Genomic DNA, 24357 nt, shown 5'->3' on the forward strand with positions numbered 1-24357 from the left:
CTCTCTCAAATTTCCATATTCTGCTCCCTTAGGGAAACAGATAGATACAAGAATGTACATTCTCAGACACATGTTATGCTAACAGAAACAATGTTGCTATAAAGAATTGCAGATGGATCAGAAATACAGTGCAGTGGTGTGTGTGTGTGTGTGTGTGTGTGTGTGTGTGCTGAGAGAGAGAGAGAGAGAGAGAGAGAGAGAGAGAGATGGTGTTGGTGATGGAGGAGTGGGGGAGGAATGGAAGGGTTGGAGTGGAAAGATCTTGCGAAAATTTTTTGAAGTGAAGTTCCCAGTGTTTTTGATATTGTAGTCATTAAAAAATCACTCATTCTGCAACAAAATGCAAAGTACATAGTATTCTTCCAACTGTCATTGTGAAGTAATGGCTTGTTTTTTAAATTTTCTTATGACATAATTTCTTATGGATAAATTTAGGTTCACAGTAAGAAAGCTTGCTTGTTAGTACCAGAAGAATTACTTCTACATTTTCTGACTTCACTGGTTAGTTCTTATTAAATTTGTTCATAGCGACTGCCTAATAGAGGTAGACATTGCTCTGATCTTACGCAGCATCTTCATCCTCCATGCATTAAAACAGTTGAATCTTTTAAAATGTCGTATTAAATATCACAGATTATTTAATATCACAGATTTCTGGAGACAGGTCTTTTCTTGTAACTACTACAAGAAAATAAATGAGAGGTATTAGTTTTGTGACAGTATGTTCTCTAATGTATATCTTTTGAGGTGAATAAGAGTGGTGCATCAATTATGGAGGATGGGAGTGAAGGGTAGCAGGAGGAAGGAAGATAAGATGATTTATTTCCAACTATTTTGGTTTCTCTAGGTACTTGCCTTTTGTGTCCAATTTTGATTGCTTAGAGTTGAATGTAAATGTTTTATGACCACAGCTGAAATGTTTCCAAGTTGTGATTGCTATTGTGCATTTTCTTACTAAATTAGTGCAGCTTAGAAAACAAGAGCTTTTCTTTTTTTCCCATTTGTTGATAACTTTTTAACCAAAAGAGAACAGGGTAACAGAAAATACTTCATTATTTGATTAGTTTTGAATGGATTTTAGACAAGGTGTTCCAGCACCACCATTTGAACAAACATGTTAAATAGTATGTCATAAGCCTATAATAAATTCTCTCTGTCAGCTTTCTTTCTCCCATTCTTTGCTTTTAGTCTCTAAACTTGTTAATCATAGTCTACCTTGTTTAAATATTAATTCAGTACATCGACTCAGCTCTCATTCCCTCTGAAAATTTTTTTTCCTCTTTACTCTTATACAGATACCATGTAATATCTTCATAATTGTTAACTTTTCATTGTTTTTTATGAGATCTTTCAACATACATGATTGGTGTTCTTTATTATGAAGGGAAGCCAAATGAAACTGAACACTCACTGCAACAGGTCCTGGGAATGGTTCCATTCAAAAGTTATCACCAGACACTTTAAGACATTGAGCTCACTGGGAGATGAGACGATCAGTCCCTGTTTTGTAGAACATCATCAGCCACTGATGAATACACAACTGCACCCACTCTTCATTCTCCAACTGAAACCTACGCCTACACATCTCTCTCTTTATGCCATCAGAGATGTTAAAATGACATGTTGAAAGATCTGGGCTGTGTGGAGCATGCTGCAGTGTTTCTCAACCAAATTGCTGAAGTGTAACATTTGTCCGATTGGCAAGGTGTATGTGGCCCCATATACAACTACTTTCTATGATGTTTAGGGGAAAAAGGATACATGATCAATTACTGCACTGAACTACTGTGCTGAATGGACTGTAGATAATTTTATTTATATTTCATTTTTGTGCACATAAAGTACACATGAAATAATCACTTCATTGTTATAGGCATTGACCTGTGTAGATAGGCAAGATTAGTTTTGTGCAATGGAAGAAAAGTGTTATCTACATCTACATCTACATCTACATTTACATTTATACTCCGCAAGCCACCCAACGGTGTGTGGCGGAGGGCACTTTACGTGCCACTGTCATTACCTCCCTTTCCTGTTCCAGTCGCGTATGGTTCGGGGGAAGAACGACTGTCTGAAAGCCTCCGTGCACGCTCTAATCTCTCTAATTTTACATTCGTGATCTCCTCGGGAGGTATAAGTAGGGGGAAGCAATATATTCGATACCTCATCCAGAAACGCACCCTCTCGAAACCTGGACAGCAAGCTACACCGCGATGCAGAGCGCCTCTCTTGCAGAGTCTCCCACTTGAGTTTATTAAACATCTCCGTAACGCTATCACGGTTACCAAATAATCATGTGACGAAACGCGCCGCTCTTCTTTGGATCTTCTCTATCTCCTCCGTCAGACCGATCTGGTACAGATCCCACACTGATGAGCAATACTCAAGTATAGGTCGAACGAGTGTTTTGTAAGCCACCTCCTTTGTTGATGGACTACATTTTCTAAGCACTCTCCCAATGAATCTCAACCTGGTACCCGCCTTACCAACAATTAATTTTATATGATCATTCCACTTCAAATCGTTCCGCACGCATACTCCCAGATATTTTACAGAAGTAACTGCTACCAGTGTTTGTTCCGCTATCATATAATCATACAATAAAGGATCCTTCTTTCTATGTATTCGCAATACATTACATTTGTCTATGTTAAGGGTCAGTTGCCACTCCCTGCACCAAGTGCCTATCCGCTGCAGATCTTCCTGCATTTCGCTACAATTTTCTAATGCTGCAACGTCTCTGTATACTACAGCATCATCCGCGAAAAACCGCATGGAACTTCCGACACTATCTACTAGGTCATTTATATATATTGTGAAAAGCAATGGTCCCATAACACTCCCCTGTGGCACGCCAGAGGTTACTTTAACGTCTGTAGACGTCTCTCCATTGATAACAACATGCTGTGTTCTGTTTGCTAAAAACTCTTCAATCCAGCCACACAGCTGGTCTGATATTCCGTAGGCTCCTACTTTGTTTATCAGGTGACAGTGCGGAACTGTATCGAACGCCTTCCGGAAGTCAAGAAAAATAGCATCTACCTGGGAGCCTGTATCTAATATTTTCTGGGTCTCATGAACAAATAAAGCGAGTTGGGTCTCACACGATTGCTGTTTCCGGAATCCATGTTGATTCCTACTTAGTAGATTCTGGGTTTCCAAAAACGACATGATACTCGAGCAAAAAACATGTTCTAAAATTCTACAACAGATCGACGTCAGAGATATAGGTCTATAGTTTTGCGCATCTGCTCGACGACCCTTCTTGAAGACTGGGACTATCTGTGCTCTTTTCCAATCATTTGGAACCCTCCGTTCCTCTAGAGACTTGCGGTACACGGCTGTTAGAAGGGGGGCAAGTTCTTTCGCGTACTCCGTGTAGAATCGAATTGGTATCCCATCAGGTCCAATGGACTTTCCTCTATTGAGTGATTCCAGTTGCTTTTCTATTCCTTGGACACTTATTTTGATGTCAGCTTTTTTTTCGTTTGTGCGAGGATTTAGAGAAGGAACTGCAGTGCGGTCTTCCTCTGTGAAACAGCTTTGGAAAAAGGTGTTTAGTATTTCAGCTTTATGCGTGTCATCCTCTGTTTCAATGCCATCATCATCCCGTAGTGTCTGGATATGCTGTTTCGAGCCACTTACTGATTTAACGTAAGACCAGAACTTCCTAGGATTTTCTGTCAAGTCGGTACATAGAATTTTACTTTCGAATTCACTGAACGCTTCACGCATAGCCCTCCTTACGCTAACTTTGACATCGTTTAGCTTCTGTTTGTCTGAGAGGTTTTGGCTGCGTTTACACTTGGAGTGAAGCTCTCTTTGCTTTCACAGTAGATTCCTAACTTTGTTATTGAACCATAGTGGGTTTTTCCCGTCCCTCACAGTTTTACTCGGCACGTACCTGTCTAAAACGCATTTTACGATTGCCTTGAACTTTTTCCATAAACACTCAACATTGTCAGTGTCGGAACAGAAATTTTCGTTTTGATCTGTTAGGTAGTCTGAAATCTGCCTTCTATTACTCTTGCTAAACAGATAAACCTTCCTCCCTTTTTTTATATTCCTATTAACTTCCATATTCAGGGATGCTGCAACGGCCTTATGATCACTGATTCCCTGTTCTGTACATACAGAGTCAAAAAGTTCGTGTCTGTTTGTTATCAGTAGGTCCAAGATGTTATCTCCACGAGTCGGTTCTCTATTTAATTGCTCGAGGTAATTTTCGGATAGTGCACTCAGTATAATGTCACTCGATGCTCTGTCCCTACCACCCGTCCTAAACATCTGAGTGTCCCAGTCTATATCTGGTAAATTGAAATCTCCACCTAAGACTATAACATGCTGAGAAAATTTATGTGAAATGTATTCCAAATTTTCTCTCAGTTGTTCTGCCACTAATGCTGCTGAGTCGGGAGGTCGGTAAAAGGAGCCAATTTTTAACCTAGTTCGGTTGTTGAGTGTAACCTCCATCCATAATAATTCACAGGAACTATCCACTTCTACTTCACTACAGGATAAACTACTACTAACAGCGACGAACACTCCACCACCGGTTGCATGCAATCTATCCTTTCTAAACACCGTCTGTACCTTTGTAAAAATTTCGGCAGAATTTGTCTCTGGCTTAAGCCAGCTTTCTGTACCTATAACGATTTTAGCTTCGGTGCTTTCTATCAGCGCTTGAAGTTCTGGTACTTTACCAACGCAGCTTCGACAGTTGACAATTACAATACCGATTGCTGCTTGTTCCCCGCATGTCCTGACTTTGCCCCGCACCTGTTGAGGCTGTTGCCCTTTCTGTACTTGCCCAAGGCCATCTAACCTAAAAAACCGCCCAGCCCACGCCACACAACCCCTGCTACCCGTGTAGCCGCTTGTTGCGTGTAGTGGACTCCTGACCTATCCAGCGGAACCCGAAACCCCACCACCCTATGGCGCAAGTCGAGGAATCTGCAGCCCACACGGTCGCAGAACCGTCTCAGCCTCTGATTCAGACCCTCCACTCGGCTCTGTACCAAAGGTCCGCAGTCAGTCCTGTCGACGATGCTGCAGATGGTGAGCTCTGCATTCATCCCGCTAGCGAGACTGGCAGTCTTCACCAAATCAGATAGCCGCCGGAAGCCAGAGAGGATTTCCTCCGATCCATAGCGACACACATCATTGGTGCCGACATGAGCGACCACCTGCAGATGGGTGCACCCTGTACCCTTCATGGCATCCGGAAGGACCCTTTCCACATCTGGAATGACTCCCCCCGGTATGCACACGGAGTGCACATTGGTTTTCTTCCCCTCTCTTGCTGCCATTTCCCTAAGGGGCCCCATTACGCACCTGACGTTGGAGCTCCCAACTACCAGTAAGCCCACCCTCTGCGACTGCCTGGATCTTGCAGACTGAGTGGCAACCTCTGGAACAGGACAAGCAGCCATGTCAGGCCGAAGATCAGTATCAGCCTGAGACAGAGCCTGAAACCGGTTCGTCAGACAAACTGGAGAGGCTTTCCGTTCAGCCTTCCGGAATGTCTTTCGCCCCCTGCCACACCTCAAGATGACCTCCCACTCTACCACAGGTGAGGGATCACCCTTAATGTGCGCAGTATCCCGGGCAACCACAGTCGTAATCCGATCAGGGGATGCGTGGGACGAGCTGGCCGTCCCCGACAAACCCCCACCCGGACCCCCACAGTGATGCCCATTGACAACAGCCTCAAGCTGTGTGACCGAAGCCAACACTGCCTGAAGCTGGGAGCAAAGGGATGCCAACTCAGCCTGCATCCGAACACAGCAGTTGCAGTCCCTATCCATGCTAAAAACTGTTTTGCAAAGAACGTCTGAACTAATCTACAGAGAGCGCAAACAAATCAACAAAATTTAAATGGTTATTAAAATACAAGATTGCCTAGTAAATGCAGTAATGCTGCTACTTGCGCACTGCTGACACTGCTCGGCGGTGGAAGGAGACTACGCGAATTTACACTATTCAGGTACTAAAACGCGATGCTACAACTCTCAAATACTATAATACGCCTGAAATTTATGAATTAAACAATGCAAGTACCAAAAACACGCAAAGAAATTAAGAATTAAACTATGTAACAAATGAGTGAGCTAGGAGTATACGACTTGCTGCTGCAGCTGCTCATCCAACGGCGGCAGGGAGCACACTGACTGTGACCAACCGACACTGGCCGTTCAAAAGTTGAATAGTTAGTAAATGCAGAAGTTGCCATGACAGCAATAGGAGTAGGTTTGTGAGATGATTTGGAATGTGAATCCAGAGATGAGGTTATTGATATTGTTGGAGAGAGGCTTGACAGTGGAATAGATGTTTATCTTTTATAACAATGCTGTATGGTGAAGAGTATTCAGGTTAAGGATTTTAACAATTAAAGTGGAGTTACTAACTACGAAATGATTAAACATAACCACTCTCCATAAAGTGGAGTAGTTCGGAGGTAGGTAGGCATAAAAATAAGAACTTGAACAGGGCAGCTTAATGTATGCATTGACACATTGCCTGTTTGTCTCGGCACCTTTAGATTATACTTGTTTAATGATTTTTCTGATGTTTCACCGGCAAAAGTGGTTAGTGTTGTCAAAAATCCACCCAGGTTGCAGTCTGTCACCAGCAATGCAGGGTGAATCTTTGACTATACTAGCCAATCACACTGGTGATGTGTGTGTGTGTGTGTGTGTGTGTGTGTGTGTGTGTGTGTGTGTAAACTGAAATCAGCCTAAGATTCTGAGATGAAAGCCAAAAGGCAGTAAAACAAAGCTGCATTGTCACTGCATGGCGGATCAACTGAACTGAGCATTTGTGGTGTGTCATGTGGAAGGAGAAGGGAAAGCACTAGGAGGAAGAGTGACGGGAGAATTTTAGTAATAAAACATTGTAGACAGCTCGCTCTTGTGCAAGCAGTGGTAGTGGTGTGTAATATTTAATTAAATAAGAAAAAAGAACTGTGTATGTGTGTGCGTGTGTGTGTGGGGGGGGGAGGAGAGGAGAGAAGGAGACTGTTTAGAGAATAGCGTAGATGAGGACCCATAGACCTGTGTAACGAACTGAAGTGTGGAGACCATAGAGCAAAAATAGCAGCTTAAACTGACCTTGGATACAACTTAATAATGGCCATTCATGTGGGTGATAACAAGTAAGTGGTGATTCTTCTCACATAGAAGGCCACACAGAAGTTGCAGAAAGGATTCCATCAAGACTTTGAATGCTTTGCATCATTTTCTGTATTGAGGAATATCCTCTCCAAAATCCTTCTGATTCATCCCAAAGTAATATTCTGCTGTCCACCTAACTTATAAAATATCCTGGTCCATCATCATGACAGCCCTACTTCAATTTCTTGGCCACATAGGTTTGGCAGACAGTGGACAGGGCAGGGTTGGTCACTCAGAGGCAGAGCATCCAACAACAGTTTCTCGGAATTGTGAAGGCAGGCACAGTCTCTCCAACATCAGGTCTTTCAGTCTGTGTATCTTCTTCCACACTATACTTTCAGCATCTCCCCCCCCCCCCCCCCCCCCATCGCCATTACGTTATTGGTTTAGGTAGGCCTGTGAAGCTGCTGCAACCAGCCCACTGCCAGTGTCAGGGATCAGTGTACTTCAACTCAACTGTAGTAAAGCACTGTGGTGTTAAAGTTAAGCAGAACTTTACCTGTATCTTTCTTCAGTAAGCCGTTCTAGAATCTGTGGCATCGGATACTTCAGGAATCACTAACATTTCCCCCTTTCTGTTCTGTTCATAAATGGTGTGCAGGAAGAATGACTGTTAGTAAGTCTCTGTATGAGCTCAAAATTCTCTTATTTTATTCGATTGTTATTTTGAATGATATTTGTGGGAGGATGTAATATGTTGCTTGAGTCTTCTAGGAACATACGCTCTCTCTCTCTCTCTCTCTCTCATTTATTTATTTTTAAAGTTGTTTCACATAATCCATGTAGACTCATACATTTATCTTATCATATCCAGATTCTTCTTTGATATTGGTTGATTTTAGTTTATTTTTTATTGTGTGCTCTCTTATCACAATGTCTGTCATTTAGGCATTTGTCTATTGATTGAAAAATGTACTGGTACTCCATTATAATTTTTCTGAGGAAACAATGATGTTCTCTCAATCCGAGTTGACATGTGTTACAATTTGTAGCTAGCTGCAACCAGTATTCTTAACAATTTATTGCCGAGGGTCCACATCTCAAACAAGCTTGCCCCTCCTTCCGTCCTACAAATGCACTCTGGCCTTCCTTTCCCTTATGCCAGCAGTTTTTCTGGTGGACTCCATTATATGCCTAGTGTTGGATCTCCCAGTAAACAACAAACCCACTGTGCTTTTAGGAAAATTGGTTCTCATTCTAACAGATGAGGTGTTTCATGCTGGGTCAGATGTATTCTCAGCAATGAGCAGCACCTTCTGTCTGTTGCTAAGGCATAAGGGGACAGTTATGTATCCTCCCCATTTGATTACCATCCAGAGATCTTGCACTGTGAACTGCTGTTAAGAACATAGAAGGAAGTACTGACCCTAACAAAGACAAACTGAAGACTACAGTAAGACAGCTGTAACAATAGATCAGGTTACATGGCTGTGACATTGCATGCTGCACAAAGCTACTCTTAAAATAACAAAAATGTGAAAATTATGAACTTTGTACTTTAAATGATGATAGCTGTAATTAAACTCTCCCATGACAGCTAAAATGCAAATGACTTGGTAAACATTAGCACTTGAATATCTTGAGCCAACCAACATGGCTTTTTTAATAATTTTGATATATATTTATACAGTGAGCTTCACCTTGGAGGGGTGAACATCAAAATGTTGTCTCCAGTTATTATACCTTTTGTTCATTCTTATTTTATTTTGTTTATTTTCTTTTTAAATGTTGTCATTGCTTTCATTGAAGTGTCCTGGATAAATTTATAGCCAAACAAGGGGAAGTCCAGGTTGAGATGTAAACAGTATTATGCAAAGGATAGATTGCTACTCACCTTAAAGATGACACATTGATTTGCAGACAGACAAGATGAAAAGACTGGTATGTATAAGCTTCTTGGCAAAGTGTTCTTCAGGACACAAAAATGTACACACATTGTCACAAGCAAACACACGTCATACACCCGTGACTGCTGTCTCCGGTCACTTCGCCCAGACTGCAAAGCAGCGCGTCGAATGAGAGCAACAATCCACAGTGGGTCAGGGAAAGGGAGAGGGATGGCAGGGTATGGGTGGGGGAAGAGGAGTAGGCACGGCCTGGTGGTGCATACAGGGACTAAATGTGGCGGGACAGGGCTGACAGGTGCAGTGTTGGGAGGCTGTGGGGAAGGGAGAGGAAGGGGAAAGCAGGGAAAGGAAAGTAGAGGAGCAGAGAAGGGGAAAACACAGGTGGGTGCACCAGCAGAGTGTAGCACACAATGTGGGTGAAGGGAGGTGAATTGTAAGGAGGTGAGAGAACAGATGTGGCAGAAGAAGTTGTGTGGAGGCTTTGGTCACAGTGGGTTACTGTAGGTTGAGACATGGATGATTTTGGGAGTTGCGAACATGTTGTAAGAATAACTCCCATCTTCACAGTTCAGCAAAGCTGATAGTGGAGGGGAGGATCGGGATAGCCCAGAATTTATTTGAAGCAGCCATTGAAATAAAGCATGTTATATACAGCTGCATGTTGCACCAATGGGTGGGCCACTTTGCTCTCGGCCACAGTTTGGGGATGGCGATTCATCCTTGTGGACACCTGGTTGGTAGTCATACCAATTAAAAAGCTGAACAGTGATTGCGATAGAGCTTGTATATGAGTGAGTATATAACATGGCTGCTTTCACAAGTGGGCCAGTCTGTGATGGGACAAGCCTATGTCAGGACTAGAGTAGGAAGTGCTGGGTGGGTGGATTGGTCAGGTCTTACACCTGGGTCTTCCACAGTGATATGATCCTTGTGATAAGGAGCTGGGATTGGCATAGGATGTTGTGAGAGTTGGGTGGGCAACAGAACACCACTGTAGGAGGCCTGGGATGGATCTTGGGATGACTTTCCCTGATTTAAGGACATGATGATGATGGATAATCAGAGTCCAATTGAAGGATGTGGTTCAGTTGTTCCAGTCTTGTGGGAGTACTGGGTGACAAAGGGGGCACTCCTTTGTAGTCCCTCATCCTGTTCCTTGAATGCCGCCTAAACCGAGGAATCTTCTTTCCCCACCCCCTCCAAAGCCCGGCCTAACCATAAAAATTCCTTCCCCTGTACCCCACCTCTTCTTTAACAATGACCTTCACCTTTACAGATTCCACCAGTCCTTGCACTCGCAAACCTGGTTCTAACGAAACACATCTCCATGGCATAGGCATCCCAGAATGACTTCTGCTCCCTCTGTAAGATATTGCTATCCACCCAACACTTCCTATTTTAATCCTATAACAGGCTTGTCATATCATATCAGAGGCATGGCCACCTGTGAAGGCAGCCTTGTTATGTACTATCTCTGTTGCAATCATTGTTCACCTTTGTATATTGGTATGGCTACCAACCAGCTGCCCACAAAGATAAGTGGCCACTGTCAAACTGTGGCCAAGAGCAAAGTTGATCACCCTGTGGCCAAACATGCAGCTGTACATAACATGCTTGATTTCAGTGGTAGCTCCACACTCCGGGCTATTTGGAACCTCCCCTCCATCACCAGCTTTTCTGAACTGCACAGATGGGAGTTATCTGTACAACACATTCTCAGCTCCTGAAATCATTCTGGTCTCAAACTACGAGAACCTGCTGTTCCCACACCTTCTTTGGCTGAAAGCTCATTTTCTGACAGTCTTTTAGTCGTGCCTATCTGTGACTCACAAGGGAACATCCACATTGCACCCCCCTCAGATTTAGTTATAAGTTGGCACAGTGGATAGGCCTTGAAAAACTGAACACACATCAATCGAGAAAACAGGAAGAAGTTGTGTGGAACTATGAAAAAAATAAGCAAAATATAAAAAACTGAGTAGTCCATGCGCAAGATAAGCAACATCAAGTATAATATGAGCTGAGGAGCACTGTGGTTCCGTGGTTAGCGTGAGCAGCTGCGGAATGAGAGGTCCTTGGTTCAAGTCTTCCCTTGAGTGAAAAGTTTATTTTTTTATTTTCAAACAATTATCAAAGTTCAAGCACTCACACATAATCAACTTCACTCTCCAAAATTCCAGGACATGCTCAGATTTGCTTGGATATATGCAGAATTTGATGGTCTACACACGGAAAAATTTGAAAACGTTAAAATCATGTTTTGACAGAGCACGGAGAAAACTGTGCGACTGTGAAACTGTTGCATTCATTTGTTGCAGTTTATGTGACAAACTCTTATGTTTTCATCACTTTTTTGGGAGTAATTATCACATCCACGAGAAAACCTAAATCGGGCAAACTAGAAGAATCTTTTTACCCATTCGCCAAGTGTACAAGTTAGGTGGGTTGACAACATATTCCTGTCATGTGACGCACATGCCGTCACCAGTGTCGTATAGAATATATCAGACGTGTTTTCCTGTGGAGGGATCAGTTGACCTATGACCTTTCGATCAGATGTTTTTGGTTCCCATTGGAGAGGCACGTCCTTATGTCTACTAATTGCACGGTTTTGCGGTGCGGTCGCAAAACACAGACACTAAACTTAATACGGTGAACAGAGACGTCGATGAACGAACGATAGATCATAACTTTGCGAAAATAAAGAAAGTAAACTTTACACTCGAGGTAAGACTTGAACCAAGGACCTCTCGTTCCGCAGCTGCTCACGCTAACCACGGGACCATGGCACTCCTGATCGTGTATTGGCCTTGATGTTGCCTATCTTGCACATGGGCTACTCAGTTTGTATATTTTGTTTATTTTTTCATAGTTCCACACAACTTCTTCCTGTTTTCTCGATTGATGTGTGTTCAGTTTTTCAAGGCCTATCCACTGTGCCAACTTATAACTAAATCTGAGGGGGGTGCAATGGGGAGGTTCCCTTGTCAGCAACTCCACTATATGGTCAGTAGCAACTATCCTTTTCTTAATAGTTTTTGTTACATTAAAATTTTTTAAATCTAAATCTATGAAAATTGGTATTTGACTTCTCAGTTAGAAATAAAGACAAATGTGTTGGGATGAAAATTTCTATGGAAATATCAACACAAAAACTCAAATGAAGATTTAACAAAAACCTCTGACTCCAGCTTCCAGAATGGTTTTTTGGTCGGAAGTACATTCGGAAAATACCATGCTTCTATGGCCATAATGAGTGTGAAACGTTTGGAAGGTGTTGTTATTTGTGAACTAAAACAATGAAAGCTTTTTAACAGTAACTACAATAAAATGGCTCTGTCAGAACTGCATAGAAAAAGAAACGCATCTGTAATACATAAATTTTCAGTAGCAGTGCTATATGTTTTTGTTGTAATTACTAAGCGAACTAATCGTTACTGATGACAAAATAGATACCATGATTAATGCAATTCCATGTACAGGAATGTCCTGTTTGAGATCACAAGATACACTAGTTCTAGATTGTTGATTTGTGCATGAACAGTGTGCAAAAGAATATATAAATTAAATTAAATTAAAAGGGAAAGAGAAAAAAAACTGGAAATCTGATACAAAGAATTGCATTATTAAGTTTTAATACCCTGTCTGCAGCTTAGTTTGTATAGACAAGATACACTGTTGCACAGTGCGTAAATTTACACATGAACAACTGGTGTAACAACATATAAATTGAATTTAGGTAAATACGGCAGCATTCAGTTTTTGATCAAGATCATTTTTGATCAAGATCCTGAATGTGAATTTTCCTTGATAGTTTCTGAAACACCTTATTAGAACAGCTAACGATTTTAATTGTTTAGAATCACTAACAATAAGCCCATTCTGTGCAATCAGAATTTCAGTTTTAATGTTGCACGCAACCATCAGGGTGAACATTAAAAACACTGACAAACTGCAGGGATGGATTCCTGACTGGGAAAAAAAGGTCTGCAAACACATGTCCAGAAATGGATGGTGTGCGTGGAATGACTACAAATCGTCCCAGAACATCGTACAGAGCTGCATCACATCCACATCACAATAGATGTTCAACATGTTGCAGATGATAGGGATAGTAGTGGTTGTCACACAGGATACACATAATCGTACTTCGGCCTACACCATGCTGGCGGGCCACTTGCTTGGAGCCTTTACTAGGCTTTCTCTCGATATCCTGCAGAATTAGGCCCCCCAATACTTATGTACATACAGTCTGCTGCCACCCTGCACGTTTGTCTGTCAGAAAGGTCCCATGATCACACAAATGCCCAAAAAGGGTTCGGAACATTGTGTATTGTGGTTTGTCTCTGTGAGGGTACTTGTTTTGCTATAGCCGTACTGCCTCTCGACTTTTTCAATCTGTTTGTTCATACACAAACACCATCTCTGCTTGTTCCCAACATGAATATCGGACCATTCTGCTGCTTACAGCACACTTCATTAATCACACGGCCTGCAATGCACAAAGAAAACAAGGCATCTGGTCAGAGGAACTGTCATTCATCTGTGCCATTTACCATGGCATTGATGTATTTTTGGACATATATTCATAGGATCTCTTTTCCTCCATTTATAGCCAGGAAAATGTCCTGCAGTTTGTCAGTTTTATTAATATTCAATGACTGTATATTATGATCCCAGCACTGATCCCTGAGGCATCCCCCACATAACTTCGCCCCAATCAGGTACCACATCTGAGTGCTCTCATTACTGCTGAGAACGGCCTCTTGCTGTCTGTTCTTAATGTATAAGAGAACCAATCGTATGCTGCTACTTTTATTCCAAAATGGCCCAATTTCTGCAGTAATGTTTTGTGACCAACACAATCAAATGCCCTAGTTGAAACAAGGAAGATGACTATGTTCACATTTTTTTGTTTAATCTATCCAGTGCCTCACCAAGAAAGTAGAATATATCATTTTCAGTCATTATAACACCTCAAAAACCAAACTGTATGCTTCACATCAAATTATTTGAACTGAAATGATCAGTTACCCTTATGTATACACCCTTTTCAATAGATTTTACAAGCACCAATGGCATTAATAAGTCAAAAACTGTGAACATTATCCCATTCTCATCTTTTTAGAAAGCAGTTTCGCTGTTGAGTGTTTTAATCATTTAAGAAACTAACCATTCCTACAAGTAGAATTACACATGTGACTAAGACTCAGCTAACATATGCAGCACAATGCTTTAGTATCCTGCTACAAACCCCATCATATCTGTTAGAGACCTTAGTCTTCAGCGATTTAATTATTGACTCAGTTTCATCCTGTGTTGGTACCACAGAGGTGTTTTTCAAATAGCAATCATGGAAAGCCATTTTCCGAGAGAATTGTATGATTGCTTGTGAAACTAAGTTTTTGTTTAACTCACCTGCTGTATTCAGAAAGTTATTGTTAAATACAATACATATATCTGACTACTCAGTATCAGTTGTAAGCAAATTAAGTAATCTCATACACTATTACATGTGTCCTTACTGTCCTGCTACACATTAGCAGGCACAATACTGATTTGGCACAACACCTGTATTTACTTATTTGAAAGTCCCATAACATGTAAAGGTAAGTGTACACCACTGTAGTACAAACTGAGATGGTTTAATTTAAATTTTCTGAAGCAGTAGTTCTTGTTCTTTCGGTAATTGCAACTTACTGACATACAGCCCTGACTTTTGTTAATAACTTTGTGAAAAGAAAGTTGAAGTAAGATAATTAATGCTGCAGACCATAAAGAAACTGTCTATATCTAGCTTGTTTTAAATTACTTTATTGCTTCTAGAAATTGAGTATTTTACTTTACATGCAGTGGTGATTACATTCATCCATTTGTAGCATTACCTACTATACTAGTGTTTATGTAGTATCTTACTGTCTTTGAGCTTTTGGAATTTCTTTGGATAACTTTGAGTTTGGAATCCCTTAGATTAAAAAAGATTAAGTAACAGAAATTTGTAGACTGTTAGTTATTCCTTTTTGGCATTTATTTGAGCAATGCTTTTAGTGAAAATAGTTGCATGAAGCCTTCGAGAAGTCTTCTGATTATGCAAAACACCACTGCAGATGTTATTTTTTCTTCTTCTTCAGTTTTAATACTTTTATCAAACTGTTGGATGCACAAAACAGACCCAAAATGTGATAAAAAAAATTTACTGATTTAATGCAGTAGTTTCTTACGGGGAAGAGTAATCACACATTTCGTAAAGTAGATCTCATAAACAAGACAAAAGTAGAGTGCAGTTGTCAATGACAGTGGAAATTAGGCAATTATTAAGTAGAAAACAACTCCACTTTGATGGTGAAAATAAAATAATGGTGTGAAAATGTGAAATGAGTATGTACATGCATTTGCATCAAACATACGGCCGCGCATGCAGCTTCCCATGCACCCACCCATGCAGTCACGCACACTGAAGAGTTTCAGTAGCTAAAGACTGTGTTGCGATAATCGCAGGAGCAAACGATGTTTATTGCAACGAGGCCAGCACTCTCATTAAAAAGCTACTCGTATTGCTGCAGTTATTACAGCATACAAACATAATACTAACAACTGTGCCCACGAGATATGACCTGGCAGACTGGTCTTGTGTGAACAGAGAAATTCGCCTAACGAATAGTAAACTGAAACACTTTTGCACTAAGTTTACGAATGTGACACTACTGGGTACAGACAGGTATGAGAGACACTGCTTCACAAAGCATGGACTACATCTAAATCAGTTTGGCAAAAATAAACTAGCAGCAGACATTGGAAAAGCTTTTCATGAAATAATAGGCCTAAACAATAACGATCATGAAAGCAGACCAGTCATAGCCCTAACTAACGAGGGAAACTAGTGAGCTGGGCCAACTCTAGCAGGATTTGGTCCAGTAACAAAAATCTGCAACAAGTAATTAATACACAAACGAAAGTTCACTCAAACAGCAATACAATTAAAGACAAACAAAAGTTAACAGTGTTTCATCAGAACATAAGAGGCCTATACTGCAAGCTGGATCAGTTCACAGCAAATATAGAAGACACAAAAGGTATAAACAGTGCCCACATTCTGTGTCTAACAGAACACCACATCACTGCTGGTATTGAAGTGGTCCCTATTCCCAACTATGTTTTGGCAACGTCTTATTGCAGGAACTATATGGACAAAGGAGGAGTAGCTGTATATGTAAAAAACAATGTCTTGTTCACGGCAATAGATGTACAAAGATTCTGCTTTGAGCTACATTTTGAAATATGTGCGATAGAGGTGCCAGACACTGTCTCCAGATTAACAGTTGTGGCAGTTTACAGGGCACCATCTGGAAATTTTAAAGTGTTTGTTAAACAATTAGATACTCTTTTGTTGTACTTAAGTAGAAAAAAATAGGGGCATGGTAGTTGTTGGGCATTTTAACATAGATTTCTTGGTTAATTCTCCCTGCAAGGTGGAGTTTGAAAATCTCATGTGCATGTACAACCTTGTTTCCGTGGTTAGCTCGCCCACCAGAACCACAACCTCTTCCAGTACTCTCATTGATAACGTTTTTGTTGATCAGAGTAAAGTCAACCATATTAATATTGAAATGGTTATAAATGATCTGTCTGACCATGACGGACAACGAGTTGCTTTCAACAGCTTGGGAATTCCTCTGAGTGACACCTCACTTAGATGGAAAACAGTAAGGAAAATAAGTGAGGAAGCTATTCAAACGTTCAGATCATGTCTTCAGCATACTGACTGGACATCTGTTTATTTAGCAGAGACTGCTAATTCAAAATACAATTTATTCATAAATGAGATAGCAGGTATCTTTGAAAGTGTATTTCCAAAAAAGTCATACAGAGTCCAACCTGCAAGGGCTGCAAAAAAACCATGGCTCACTAAGGGCATCATAGCTTCCTGTCAGAGAAAAAGACAACTCTACATAGCATCAAAGACTTCTAACAACCCTGCTCAGCTAAAACATTATAAACTCTACTGTAAAATTCTTGCCAAAGTAATTAAAAACTCTAAAAGTATGTGTATAGCATCTGAAATTACTAATTCTGAAAATAAAATTAAAACAATCTGGAATGTGATAAAGAGAGAAACAGGGACTGTAAACTACACCAAAGACAAAAATATTGTTTTAACTGTTGACAACTCAGAGATAACTAATAGTGAGGAAATTGCTGAAATCTTTAACCAACATTTTTTAACTGTCCCAACACAGATAGGTTGCCATGGTTCTGTAGATAAAGCTGCCCGTATAATGAAAAATAATTTTCCAGAACCTTTCAGTCAAATAAGTGTGCTTCCCATTACTGCCAATGAAATCAAAAAAATCATACAGTCTTTGAAAAATAAACATTCTGCTGGTATCGACGATATTTCAAGCAAGCTGTTGAAGGCTTGCTGTAGTGAAGTGACCGAAGTTTTGTCTCACATCTGCAACACATCCATGCAACAAGGAGTGTTTCCAGATAGAATGAAATACTCTGTTGTCAGGCCCCTGTACAAAGCAGGGGATGCTACAAATGTGTCAAACTATCGCCCTATCTCTCTATTAACAACATTTTCAAAAGTCCTAGAAAAAGCTCTGTACAACAGGATTGTGGCACACCTTGGTGACCTGAACATCATTAACAGTCAGCAGTTTGGTTTTCAAAAGGGAGTTTCAATAGATAACGCAATTTTCTCATTCACAAATGATGTTCTAGAGTCTATAAACAGCAAGAGGCTGCCAATTGGTGTCTTATGCGACCTATCAAAGGCGTTCGACTGTGTAGATCACCAGATACTCTTCAAGAAGGCCTGTCAATTTGGAATTACAGGACCTGTAGGGAACTGGTTAAAATCGTACCTCGAAAATAGGAAGCAGAAGATTATTCTAGATGTTTCAGATAGTGTATCACAATATACAGTGGACTCTGAGTGGGGAATTGTGCAGCATGGAGTGCCACAGGGATCAGTGCTTGGGCCCTTGCTGTTCCTCATATTTGTTAATGACCTGCCTTTATCCATCAATAAGAAGTGTAAATTTACAATGTTCGCTGATGATACGAGTATTGTGGTGGATAATGTGTCAGCTATTGACTTAGACTCCAAGGTCAATGATATCCTTAAAGAAGTTCTGGGTTGGTTTAGTATTAACTCCCTTTCAATAAACCTGAAAAAACCAATTTTATCCAGTTCCAGACAACCCACAAAAACCCAAAAGAAATAGTTATCACACAGAATGATCAGATGATAAAGCAAGTGTACTTATCAAAATTCCTAGGCGTATACATGGACAGTAGGCTGAACTGGGAACATCATGTTCTACAAACACTAAAACGGCTGACGTTGGCAACATTTGCTTTACGAATTTTGTCACGCTTCAATGACATTACCATCTCAAAGTCAGCTTACTTTGGCTATTTTCATTCAGTCATGTGTTATGGCATCATCTTCTGGGGCAATACACCTGCCGCAAAGAAAATCCTCACAGCACAAAAAAGAGCAATAAGAATCATTCGTGGTGTACCCCCACGAACCTCATCTCGAAATCTTTTTAAACGACTTGAAATACTGGCAGCAACATCTCAGTACATATATTCACTGATGTGCTTCATAATAAATAACCCCACTCTGTATGAAACGAAGTGCCTACATCATGAACATAACACCAGAAGAAAAGAGGATTTCCATTGTGAGTTAAAGAACTTGACACTTATTCAGAAAGGGGTAAAGTACTCTGGAACGAAAATTTTCAATTCCCTACCCAACAGCATCAAAAGTATAAGGAGTAGTACATCAGTATTTAAACGTAGCTTGAGAAATTATTTACTTGAGACCTCCCTTTATTCACTAGAGGAATTCTTTCAGAGAAATAAGTAAAACCCAGATTGGAAAGATGTTTTTAAATTTTTTGACACTGTTTACTGTTAAACTAATGTAATAATGCCCTAATGTAAAAATTCCTGTTTTTCTCATTTCCATTTTTGGGTCACTTTTAAACCCAAAGTGGGGAGTTTTGATTACTGTTCAAGGTTAAAATAGATGCAATAATGCCCTAAATATGAAACTGCTATCTTCACATTTATGTTGACTAGTTTTTAAGCTAATAAGTGACTTTTGTGCACTGTTATTAATACTGTAACAATGTCTTTATTCTATGTATTTTATTATGTACATTGACATGTTCCACATCTGAGTGACTTGCTCACATGTACAGATCTATGGAACAAGTATATAAATAAATAAATAAATCAGCATATATTCTTCAGACCGAATGTATACCAAATTCGTAAGATGTGAATTTATTATTACTTTGATTACTTCACATTGAATCAAATGCACTCACGTGCTGTGTGTGTGTGTGTGTGTGTGTGTGTGTGTGTGTGTGTGTGGATGGAGGGGGGAGAGTGACATGATGCTCACATATTCATACACAGAAGATATTTATCAGTGATGAAATGTATGTTCTCAGAGCATAAGTTTAGTAACATCACCAGATACAAGTTAATTTTTTTCTGGTGACTACTTGGAACATGTCAAAGGCTGTGTTATGTACCTTTAATCATAGATTTATCCCAGCTGCAGCACATGTAATTTATGTGATTATAGATTATATAGTTTTATAATGTATTTCAATAAAGGTCAGCCATTTGCTGATAGATACTCACTTAGAGAAGGAACAAAGTGAAAATGTCACTGTTTGGGTGGGGAAAAACCTTGTTTGATTTAATTGTCTAAATAATATAGTAGTACCTTTATCTTCCACATGAAGTCTGGTGACACCGATATTGTGAAAAGTATTTTGGTTCTGCAGAAAACTTTCAATTTTAATTTAATTTATTAAATTCTTCACGATAGACCAGCCCTGATAGGCACAGGTGTAAGCATAACAATTCTGGGATTCAAGGAAGTGTGCTGTCCCCAGATTGACTCCGCTTGACAGATTAATGATGAGGTCAGGTGAACAGTCACCCTGGATGTGCTTTTTAGGCGGTTTCCCCAATTGCCCTAAGTGAATACTGTGTTGGTACCCATGTCCTGCCTCTACTACACGATTCACAACCATATATTGAAAATGTTCTCACATTTTCACAAGGGTAACACTAGGCACAAGCACTGTCGTGGGATAAGACCAGAAAAAAAGAAGATATTCTTCACATGATAGTATACAAAAATAATAAAACTCACCAGTAAATAATATTTATTTGTCAGTACCTGTAGGTTCACAGGCAATTTTGTTAGTGTTCAGCTTGAAGCAGACTTGTTCAGTGGTGATAAAAATGTCGCTCATAACTGGAAGAACAGTTGCATTTCTGTGTATAAAATACATAAAAAAGAAATCCACCTTTTGTTAAAGATATTATCATGGTTTATGAACTTGTTTATTCTGCTTTTATTGGTTAATAAATAACTTGTGATGCTGTTTTTTGGTGGTATATGAATTTAACTTTAAAATTCTGGAACATCCAGAAAGTAAAGTGCTTCACCAGTGACATTTAGGTAAGGTCCATTCTCTTTCAGGGAACTAGTGCAATATTTCATTATATTGAGACAGAAGAGGAACACATATCTACCAGTAGTATAAATATTGAGAATTAAAATGAGACTGATAAATGCATAAACTCGGAAAGAGTGGGTTGAGGAGTAAAGCTCCCTGGCAAGTGTCTAGGGAAGGTCATTCTTGGAGCATGTGCACTGCTAGAATTTAATTCTAGTTTCTAATTAAATTTTAGTTAGTAATTCTTTTTGTAGTCATATCTTGCAGTGAAATTTTCTCTTGAAGTATAGCTTGTGCTAGATAATACATTTACACACTCTCTCAATCAACAGCATTGGTTCACTTTACAAAAATCTGATTTATATGAACACTGTCAGTGAATCTGGATGTTTTATGTATTTCATGTAGATACATACAATAGTGCAACAACAAAACATCAAACACTTAATTGGAAACACTGTAGTTTCAGACACTATCCATCCACTGTAGTGTTTTAAATTTCCCTGAATCCCTTCAATGAGTACCTGAGTAGCACCTCTAACAGTGCACAGACAGTTCCTGTTCTTGTCCCTGTTTATATGAACTCGTGGTCTGTTGTTAAAAAATGTAGTAACTAAGTACCAGTACAAGTATTCATTGTTTCCATAAATTGAAAAAAAAAAAAAAAAAAAAAAAAAAAAAAAAAAAAAAAAAAAAAAAAAAATCACAGTAACAGCAATAGTTTGAGAAAACATGATCCAGTTGTTGTGACATTTGGGTGAAAATTTTACATATCCTTAGTTGCTTTGTCTTTAATCTACTCATTTTTTTGCTCTGTCTGTAATGTCCTTTTTTTCTCAACACGACCATTATTCTGCTGTGGCATCCGCCAAACTGAGTATTACCCTCTGTCTAGAGCCAGCTGGGATGTGTACAATGGCATTTTATTTGGTTCTGTATCATTTTTAGATGCACTTTATTCGACTGTTGTTATAGGATTGAGACTTGTGAGTTTGTCTTGAAGAGGTCATTGTGCACACTACATAGTGGAAGCAGTGATGGTATAGAGAGAGAGAGAGAGAGAGAGAGAGAGAGAGAGAGAGAGAGTGTGTGTGTGTGTGTGTGTGTGTGTGTGTGTGTACAGAGAGATGCAACTACCTAACTCCTGAAGCATTCACAATGAAGTCTAAAAAATGCATCTGTACTAAAAATTTTCAAAAAGAACTGGGTTCAAGATAGAAATTAGCACTTGGATGTGACATGGAACATGGATTGGAAATATATTGTGAAAGGAAGAAGGTGCAGTACACCTTTTGCTTTGGTGAATTGAGATGGTATGGAGTCATGTATCAAGGCAAACGTAGATCAGGGGCTAGCAGAGATTGAGGGCAAGAGTATGTAAGGACCCATTTTCCTTGATGTTGACCTCCACCTCAAGCAAGGTTACATCAGCACCTTTGTCCACATCAAACCTCTCAAGCATCAACAGTACCTCCTCTTCAACAGCTGCTACCCACTCCATATCAAGACCACCCTTCCATACAGACTAACCACCTATGGTCATCACATCTGTGGTGATGAGCAGGCCCTCTCCAGACATGCCAAAAGTCAGTCTGAGTCCGTCACAGACAGAAATTACCCTCCTAATTTTGCCCAAAAACAGGTCTCTCTTGTCCCACCTCTCAAGTCAACAACCACTTCCCACATGCCCACAGTCTGGCCACAAAGGAACACTCCTCTTGTAATTCAGTAACACCCAGGACTTTATTCGACACACATTCTCTGCCTGTGTTTTAACTACCTCTCATTGTACACTGTAGTGAGGAATATCCTACCGACTATCCCTCCCACCTTTCCCACAGTGGTGTTCCACCACCCACCAAACATACACAATTTCTTGTCCAGCCCTTCTCCAAACCCCTTGTTCATGGCTCATATTCCTGCACTAGACCTCGATGCAAGACCTGTCCCATACATCCTCCCACCACCATCGACTCCAATGTGGTCACAGGCATGTCCTGTCCCATCAGAGGCAGGGCTACCTGTGAAAACAGGCGAGGTGATCTACCAACGAAGCTGCTTGCCAAATGGGCATGACAAGTAACAAGCTGTCTGTCCATATGATTGGCAACTGCCAAACTGTGGCTGAGATTTAGCTGGACCACCCAGTTGCTGAACAACCTGCTCAACATGACGTGCTTCACTTCAGTGACTGCAACAGAGCTGTACCATCTGAAGCCTTCCTACCATACCAGCTTTTCTGAATTACACAGGTGGGAACTCTCCCTACAACATATCCTTCGTTCTCGTAATCCCCCCTGGCATCAACCTTCACTAGTACCTGTCTTTCATCCACTTTCCTGCTCCTGCTCTAGCAGTACTCACACCTTCTATTGCACCAGTGCACCATCCCCCCTGGCATCAACCTTCACTAGTACCTGTCTTTCATCCACTTTCCTGCTCCTGCTCTAGCAGTACTCACACCTTCTATTGCACCAGTGCACCTGTTGGTCTTGTCTATGTCTCTCCCTTTCCCTCTCCCATTTTCCCTCCCCCACCGAAGTTTCCTGACACTGCACCTAGCAGCCCTATCCCATCCCTACCATGCCTCTGCTCACCCCCACAATAACACTTCATTTTCCTCCACCTCACCCTGCTATCCCTTCCTCCTCCCCACCTCACTTTGCTATCCTACCTCATTCTCATCTCATGCTCACCACCCACCATGAACTGCTGTTCATGTCAGACATAGGAATAGTCTGCAGTCAGGCACGAGGGGCCATAGATAGTAGCTGTGTGTGTGTGTGTGTGTGTGTGTGTGTGTGTGTGTGTGTGTGTGTGTGTGTGTTTTCAGCCTCTGAAGGAGGAGGACTTTTTTGTCTGAAAGCTAAAGTGTAGCAATGTTTTTCATTGTGTCTGTCAGCAGCTGAACACCTCCTCTATGTGGTGAGTAGCATTATATCCTTTACATATCATTGCTATTCCATACTGGACTTTCCATGTTTTATTTATTTTGTGTTCCATAGATCAAGGTAATGAGTGAATTGCAAGCGTATGGAACGTGTCAAATTGTGCAAAGTCAAAGTATAACTTACGTGCCAATGAAAGATACAGTGTAAATAGTATTTCAAATAAAGAACATATATTCAGTTAACAGAAAATTATGTTTCAATGTTGAGGCACAAGAAAAATATTCAGGAAGGGAAAAAAAAATCTTCAAATGTCTATGACTGTGTTCAAAATAATATGAGAATGGTGAAAGTACAAATTAAATACAAAGTATGTTCAAACAAAAAGGTTCGAAATGTCCTAACAACCAAGTGTTTGAAATTTGCACGTGCTGCTTTGGAATAACATAGTGAGACATCTAGGTAATGGAAGCATGTATTGTCACCCCCCCCCCCCCCCCTAAAAAGCTGAAAGCTGCGCCCTCAGCAGGGAAGATGATGCTCACTGTATTTTTTATGTCCACGGTCCTATGGTCATCAAATTCATTGAGCATGAAAAACCATCGACAGTGATATGTACTGTGAGACACTCCGTAGCCTGTGCAAGTCCATCAAGAGCAAATGACCTGGGCTGCTCACAGAAGAAGTGATTCTGCTCCATGATAATATGCACCCACAGGTGTCCAAGGTCATACAAAGTGTAGTGACCAAGTTCAAATGGGAGCAGCTTTAGCATCTGCCATACAGCTGGACATTTCACCCTGTGACTTCGATGTGTTTGTTCTGCCAAAAAAACATCTCAGAGGGAAGCGCTTCAACTCAGATGACAAACTGAAGGACACAGTGGAGGACTGGCTCCTGTCACAGCCACAGGAATTCTGGGAACAGGGAATCCTTCAGTCCACGAAAC

General features: G+C 40.5%; 1 protein-coding gene across 14 annotated transcripts in view; it reads left to right on the forward strand.

The window, feature by feature from the left end:
- Positions 1 to 24357, forward strand: part of LOC124711896 (longitudinals lacking protein, isoforms H/M/V-like) — a 474926-nt gene that overhangs the window by 144661 nt on the left and 305908 nt on the right. The window lies entirely within an intron of this gene.

Source organism: Schistocerca piceifrons, chromosome 1, assembly GCF_021461385.2.
Source record: "Schistocerca piceifrons isolate TAMUIC-IGC-003096 chromosome 1, iqSchPice1.1, whole genome shotgun sequence".
Classification (NCBI taxonomy): domain Eukaryota; kingdom Metazoa; phylum Arthropoda; class Insecta; order Orthoptera; family Acrididae; genus Schistocerca; species Schistocerca piceifrons.